The sequence below is a fragment of the Alligator sinensis genome, unplaced genomic scaffold (genome assembly GCF_000455745.1).
Source record: "Alligator sinensis unplaced genomic scaffold, ASM45574v1 scaffold1114_1, whole genome shotgun sequence".
NCBI lineage: Eukaryota > Metazoa > Chordata > Crocodylia > Alligatoridae > Alligator > Alligator sinensis.
The window spans coordinates 253,397-261,448 of NW_005843195.1; positions in this window are offsets into that span (position 1 = coordinate 253,397).

An 8,052-nucleotide genomic window follows, 5' to 3' on the forward strand; every position below is an offset into this window, starting at 1 on the left:
AGCATGGGACACTAATTATAACTCCCAGAGCATCACATCCATCAGAATGGCTCTTGAAGCCACTCTACACATGTGCTTTGTGGGGCAGTGGGGGGTGGTTGTGCTTGAGTTAAACACTCATGGTTTTGTCTCTCACACTGCTGGACACCTTGCACACACTACACGGACTTTGCCGAGCTGGCCAGGCTAGCCCCCGCCTTGTGCAGGACGGGGTTGTCCTGTCCTGGTCTCTCCAGCCTCGGGCACTGGGCACTATCAGGGATGGGATACAGGATATGCTGGACTAGATGGTTAAGGGGCTGCTACAGGCAGGGGATGAGTCCAGCTGGGTGGGGCAGACCGTGAGCTCACAGGCATGAGTCGGTAGGAGATCAGCCATTGGGCCAGAGGGGCAGTGACCTCATAGAGGACTGACATCAGCCTGCACAACCAGTTCCAGAGCCCCAGGCCAGAGGCTCAGACCTGAACACACCTTCGTGGTGGCAGGTCTTCCTGGCTGAAGCTGATACAGGTGAGGGAGAATCTGATTTCTATTTCTCGTGCAGTTGGGCCCCTCTTTCTTCTTGGTCCTCAACCCTTCCTCATGGTTAATGAGTTCAGGGCTGTGGCCCTTCTCAGTTACAGGCTATAATTCAGACCCAGGTCACAGGGCCCTGGCACGCAACAACACAGGAGTAACTTTGGTGTAAGAACCAGTTGTGATCTCTGCCAAATCTTACCCAGTTCAGGCCCCATGAAATGTTTGGACTGGGGATGAAATCCCTAGTTGTGCCCTTTGAATGGGTGGGAGCTTTGATCCCCATATTCCCCTGCAGCTCTGTCCGTCTGTCCAGGTGTCTGCCACTCTGACTTGGAGCAAACCTTTAGTTTTCAGTACAGCAGTGTAGCGGCTGCACATTGAGCAAGAGCCCCCACTCTCCTCTGTCATCCACAGGGGCCTTTCCACCCTCCCTTACTTCTCCCTTCCCTTCTCCTCCTGCATCCCCTAGTCCTACCCCTGGTTGTGTAGAGCAGCTGTACTGTGCTTGAAGGGATCTGGGGGGACTGGGAGGGCTCAGGTGGGTGGGCAGGAAGGAGAAGGGTTGGGCAGGAGGAGGAGGGGGTGAGGAAGTCAAGCATGTGGCTAGGGATTCTGTCTCTCTGTGCCTGACGCAGGCAGTGCAAGTGAGAAGGAAGTGGTGGGGACACTTTTGGGGGTGACTTTTATTGGACCAGGTGTCAAATTTGGGAGCAATGTTAGACAAAAACACAGAAGAAGGGCACCTGGTGCCCAGAAACTTCTCTAACTAAGCAAAAAGACTGCAACAAAGAGAAAAACATGGCACAAAAAAATAGAAATTGAAGTGGGGAATACCTTCCCAACTATATGGTGGGTCCAAGAAAAGATGTCACTAAAATCATTTTGATCCTTGCATATTGCCCAGAACACCGTGGCTACAACAGTACTCCAACCTTACTGGGAGGAAGGATATGGCCTTTATTCAAATAAGTCAGGCATAGCCAATCATAGGGCAGAGCATCTGATGCTAGGAGACAATGGCCACGTGGTTGCTTAGCACAAGGTGATTGTGACCCAACAGACTGTCCACCTCTCCGGCCACCAGGTTAGAGAGAGGTGTGTGTGTGTGTGGGGGCGCACTTTATGAGTAAGGCTCGCAGAAATTTGCTGAGAGCACAAGAGTGGGGAGACTCATGGATATTCAGGAGTCTGAAGAGGGATTCACTCGAGTGACCCCAGGGCCCTGTGCACACTCTCTGCCCCCAACAAGCCTGACCTCTGCTTTGGGGTCCCCTCCAACTGGATCTTGTCCCAGTGCCATTTTTCCTCATTCCTGGCTCCCTGCCAAGCATCCAAGCACTCAGTTGGATAGCTCAGATCCCACTGCAAGGCCTTACTATAAAATGCGTGGAGAAGGTGACTTAAAACATCTCCTAAAAAAGAGAGAGATGGAGCATGCTCTGTGTCCTGGCTCATCACGGGAAGGGGCATCCTTCCACTCTCATTGTGCCTTTGCAAAGGCAGGACATGGCCCGTGTTGATTCATCAGCAATACACTCCCCTGTAACAGTTTGCCAACCTCCAAGCTCTGGTTCACAAATGGTATTAGCAACTTCTTGGAATCTGTTCAAAAAAGCCACAATCACTTTAGCAAAAAGAAACCTAGGTAAAGCGGGGAGTGGAGCAGACACTGATTGCAGCAGGGGAGTGGAGCAGACACTGATTGCAGCAGAAGTGATAGTAACCCACCATTTTTGTGTTTCTCAGCAGACTCAGCCAGGGTTTCGACGGAGTACAAAAAAATCAAAAGCTTCTCAGAAAAAAAATTCAGATGGACGGACCTAAAAAACGAAAAAGCAAAAAAACCCACAATGTTCTTCGTAAAGCAATGGAGGTTATAAAGAAAGCCACAGTACAATTTACATATATATGTGTAGATATCATATATACCTTAACTAGGCAAGTGGTAAATGGCTAGAGTCAATAGTAGCCTATGGGTCTGCTGGCAATTCTATCTAGACGGTCACAGAGAAGTTGATGACTGCAGCCCCAATCTAACAAGATGCACGTGCCTTATTTCAAGCATGTCTGTGATCCCGGGGAGCTCAACAGGCCTGCTCCATACTTGCTTCTTAGCACGGTGCATCAATGTTTGCAGGATCAGGGTCCAACACAGAGCCGACTGGGCCCTGGTGGTTTTTAAGTTTGATGAGCAGAGTGCTACAATGCTCCAAGGTCCTGATCTCCTGGTATTGTCTCCACTGTTGCATCTGTCTTTTCACTGTCTTTCCGGTAAAATGGTTATGTACCTCGGGCAAAACTCTGGCTACACCAAAGTCACTGTCCAAACTCCCATTTAATTCAGTAGGGCCAAGCTTTTACCCTTACTCACCCCCAGAGTTGGGCTTTTATAGCAGAACCTGCGAGAGGTAACCAGCAGCCTAGATTTGTGCCAATTGCTAATAAAGGCACAAACAAGAAAAGATCCTCCTCCCAGGTAAGAAGTCAGGGCATGGGGAGATGTCAGAACTGGAAGATGACCTGCACCTGCCATGACATGTATCATTGTGCAGGACTCGCCCGCCCAAATGGCATCATTCCCCACAATCTTCCATGCTCTTTTTGGAAACAAGTGAGTAAGATATAGTGCTAGACGATGTGCAGTGTTGGGATGGGTTGTGTGACAGATACGCTTTGCTTAACACCAAGGGAAACAACGGCGTGACCAAACTACCGAAGGCACTATAGCCCGGTGGCCACAGATTAGTAGATAGTGGAACTGGGTCAAAGCTGGAACTGGGAACCCTGGCCCCGCCGAAATCAGTGATAAACCTCCCCAGGCCTTCAAGATGGTCAGCATTTTCTTCCGTGGTCTACATGTTGGCCCGTCAGAAACAAGCTCAGGGAGAAGCAATGCTGACCCTTGTTGGTCCTTCACTGACCTTTTCTGAACTCTCTCTTTCTTTATTTCCTATATTTATTCTGTTAGATTTATATCCCACCCTGACCCCAGCACTCTTTCATGCCCAGGCAGGGGCAGGAGGTCGGACTCGGTGATCAGTTGAGGTCCCTTCTGACCCGAGCATCTATGAATTGAGGTTGCTTTTCATGGGGGGCTATTATTATTTATCCTAGAAGTCTGTATTGCACCCAGGAGATCGCTGTTGTCCTGTGCAGAAGGGAGAATGAAGGAATTAATTAACACTTTACTGCCCTTTCTCATTTGTTCCTGCTACAGAAATACAAGACCAAAGAAATGACCGATGCAGTTACAAATATAATGACATGGTTTATGGATGAGGTAACAGATATCCTATATCCAGACATAATGGAATATAAAGAGAGAAAAATAACCGAGAGAGATACGAGGGGGCCAGTGCCAAAAAGTGCGTCTGCACAGGCAGAAAGATAACACCCGGCAGCTCACCAGGATGTGGGAAGAAAGGGAGTAGAGGAAAACTAACCCCACTTTTTTCTCAACACTCACCTGGCCTGTCTCCAACTCTTGGCAGAGAGGTCTGGGAAGACAATCTTCCCAAACCTGAACCGGCAGCAGTACCTCCTCGTCCGGCTAATCATCTCTCCCATTTGCGCAGGGAGACCCTAAAACAGCCACGCTTAGAAAGTTATTCTCACCGATCAATGCCCAGGAACGAGTGCTCGGTTCTGGGGAACAGGTCCAAAGGGAAGGGCAAATGCCATGACAAGTTCAGGTCCCTGAGTTTGCAAACGCCCACTCAGAGGGCATCAGAAAGGTGCGTTACCATGCAGGAGCTCTGGGACTCTAACCTCCTCCATCCCCCCAGGACGTACTCATCAAGCCAAGGACAGTCTGGTCCGGCATGACTCTACCCCAGCTCGGCAAACAGCTTCCGAGAAAGCCCTGCTTGTCATCATGCAGGAAAATATTCCCTGAAGAGGAAGCACCACTGCCAAGATACACCATTAAGCCTCAGCCCTGGCACTCACCTGCCGGTATCTATGCCGACGCCTTTTTCCACAACACATATAATGACCTAATGAACAAATGTGTCCCTTCCCAAAACGTCCTTGCTCAGGACAGCGCGATCCTTGGAAGTGATTCTTCACATTTCAGTACAGAGCTGGTCGATTCATTGTTAAGGAAGCTGTCTGGATATCAGGCCACAGTCCAGCAGCCTTCGGGAGGATCAGGGTCTCTTCCCTGACATAGATACCTTGACGGCCCAAATTATTCACTCCAGTTTGTCTGACCTTCGGCATGAAATTGCTCCTAAAGTCACAGCTTGTGAAAACAGGAAAAGCAACAGGACTGTGTCAGCAGAGGGGTTAAGTGTTTTGCGAAGGAGAGAAATTACTGATCACCAACGCTTAGCAAAAGCATCCCCTCCAGCTCGGTACAAACCTCTAGAGCCTGGGAAAATGGATGAGAAGCTTTTTGAGAATGCTACCAAAAGCACCTCCCAGCGCCAAAGTCCCACACCGTCTACTCCAGAGGTCTGGCTCAGATATTTGGAAGATATAATCAGCAGACTTTTCTCTGATATTCTCCCTGCCGCCGCCAGCACATCTTCCCCGAAAGAAAAGAAAACGGAGCTTGCAGGATTTGACTTGCTTCCCCTGAAGGTAATCAGACAAGTGATGGCAAAAATCTCTGAAGACGACGACTCTTGTAGCCAGCACACTGACCATCCGCATGCCGGAGAGGATGCAGTGATTCAAACCACCGCTGATTCGGTTCACGACAAGCTTTTGGCACAGTTTCAGTCGCAAGTCAGCATGCAGAACTGCTTAAGAAATGGGTGCCTGGTTCTTTCCGAAGTGCTTTGTGACTTGGTCTTCCAAGAGGTTTCCGGGAGTCCATTGCAGAGCTCTCTTTCTGGGGAATCACCACTTCACTGCCGTGCCAAAGCAGACAATTTGTTGGAGATACAGCCAGAGATGTTTCTGAGCCTCTGGAGAACCCAAACACCCTACCATCGGACCTGAGTAAGACAGTTCCTCTTATCGAAAAACTAGCAAGAAATCTGTCCACATTTTCTTCCCTTTTTCCCATTGCGGAGATGGATGCAGAAAATAACTGCCGTGCCAAAGCAGACAATTTGTTGGAGATACAGCCAGAGATGTTTCTGAGCCTCTGGAGAACCCAAACACCCTACCATCGGACCTGAGTAAGACAGTTCCTCTTATCGAAAAACTAGCAAGAAATCTGTCCACATTTTCTTCCCTTTTTCCCATTGCGGAGATGGATGCAGAAAATACTTTGGTGCTGAAGGATGCAACTAGAAAAATACTACCGGCTTTGCAAGTGCTCCTCTCAAAAGAGCAGGTGAACGTGGATGAACATATCAGCGAAGACCATCTTTTGCACGCTGAAGACAGCCAGGCCACGGGAGACCTGTGTGATTCAGCTTGCGCCAGCACCGTGCACAACCTGCTGACTCGGGCATTTTTGTTGGCAGACACCTAACAAATCAGAAAGACATTATATCCCACAGGATAGCAGCTTCAATAGCAAAAGAAGTTGCCAAACCTGAGTTTTAAGCCAAGTCAGAGGATACCTCAGCTTCAACACCAGAAGGTATGAAGATTGCGGACAAACTCTGTAGCAATCTTGGCATGATAAAGGAGATTCCCAAACCAGGTCTAAACCCATGCATTCCCGCGGTACCCATGATGTTTGTGGGGGAAATATTAAGTAGACTCCTGGCAAAAGCCTTAATTTCAACTGCTGGCAGAAGCTCACAGCAACAGAGATGTTTATCAAGGGCTGAAGTGAACTCACTTGCTGAGAACCTGAACCAGGCTATGGAAGAAGGCCTGTCCAGACATCAAATCAGCCTTGTGCTGGCTACAGGGGAAGAGCCGCCCCTACATCCAGAGCAGGAAGGAGGACTTATTCCTGGAGGTCAAAAGTACTACCTGATTATGCCACAACAATGAGCAAGATCTGTACAATGACGTAACAGGTTTTGATGCACATCTTCCACAAGACGTGGTTACCGTCATAATTGAGGAACTCTCCGATCACCCCCTTTTACGGGTGGTGAGCGACCGACTGAGTCAAAGAACAACAGACCCAGACAGGCTTGCCAACGAGGCTCTTTCCCAGTCATCTATTAGTGCAGGGCCTAAGTCATGGCGCGATGAAGAGGCAGTCCCGGGTACAAGTGCAGACAAGACCCCAACAGGGACAGAGGAGTTAGCCATGCTGAGAGCTCTTCAGCCCAAGGTGGACCTCCTTGCACAACTGGCAGCTTGCTGCACTGAGGATAAGGAGGGAGAAGAGAGGGTGGAAGACAACCTTGAATCAGAGCAGCAGTGGGAGGACGAAGAGCTGCAGCAGATCAAGGAGACCACTCCAGTCAAATCCTTTCCGTATTTGTGGTTGGATTCATTCATGGACACCGAACCATCAAGGTAACTTTTTTCTGGCAGTGCAGCGAGAGTGGGAGCTGTGGTGGAGGGGGATCATCTGGGGTCTCTGGACAGAGCGGTCCCTGCATTAGACTGGGTTTGGTATGAAGGTGCACAGGGCTCTGCCCCGCTCTCTGCTTGCTTGCAAGCAGAGCTGTTCACTAGTGCAACACAGTGGGACCAGACGGTGTCAGGGACTCTGCGCTTCCTACACGGCTCATTTACTCTGCCACCATCTGTGCGCTTCCTCCCCATGCCCAGATCATGCTCCACAGCCACAGCTGGTGGGAGGACGTGTTCAGCAGAGGGGCATTAGAGCAAGGGCATCTCTCCCAGCTACATCAGCTGTACATCCAGACTCCACTGGGAGAAAATCCTCTGTGAGGCTGGGGGCCTGGTCTTGGCCCCTCCAATATTTTCACCCGCTGCTTCCAACTGTTTAGTTTGAAGCAGTGAAAGTTTCCCGCTGCAGGAGGGGAGACCTTCCTGGGTGCATCTGTCCCAGCACACATGGGCATCCCTAGCAGCGCTGTCCCTGGGGCAGCACTGGGCCGATAGGCAGGCCACACCTGGGGGTTCTCCACTCTGACTGTGATACGGCTAGGACAGAGAGCAAGCCTGAGGATGGTCTGCCCCTGCTTACCAGAAGGGCATTAACTGGCATGCCACCTTGCCCGGGAAGCAGCAGACATGGGTCTGAAGTCCTACCGACCCAGAAACAGCTTGAACCTGCTTCAGCTTTTCCCAGCACCGTGCTCTAACCACTAGGTCATAATCCAGGCCTTGCTTAGAGCTCTCTCCATCTCTCCTATCCAGCCTTGCTCCTTTGGCAGCCAAAGCAGGGAGGTAAGTGGGGATATGAGGTGGTCCAAGTTTTTATCCTCATTCCCAATGCAAAGAAGAACCCCAGGTGTTATGTAGTCATTTCAGCCACCAAATGTGAAACTAAGTTCAAAGGGCAATCCTATTCCACTGCTGAGAATTACAGTCCCAAACCGCATAAGGGGAAGCAGTGCGGTTTCACAGGTGAACCATACATAGGACTGGGCCTACGAGACCTGTGAGATGAAGTGCGTCACCCAAGGCCACCCAGCAGAGCAGTGGCAGAGTCCCAGGCAGCTTTCCAGCCTCTACATCCCCAGCCATGTAGTATTTCA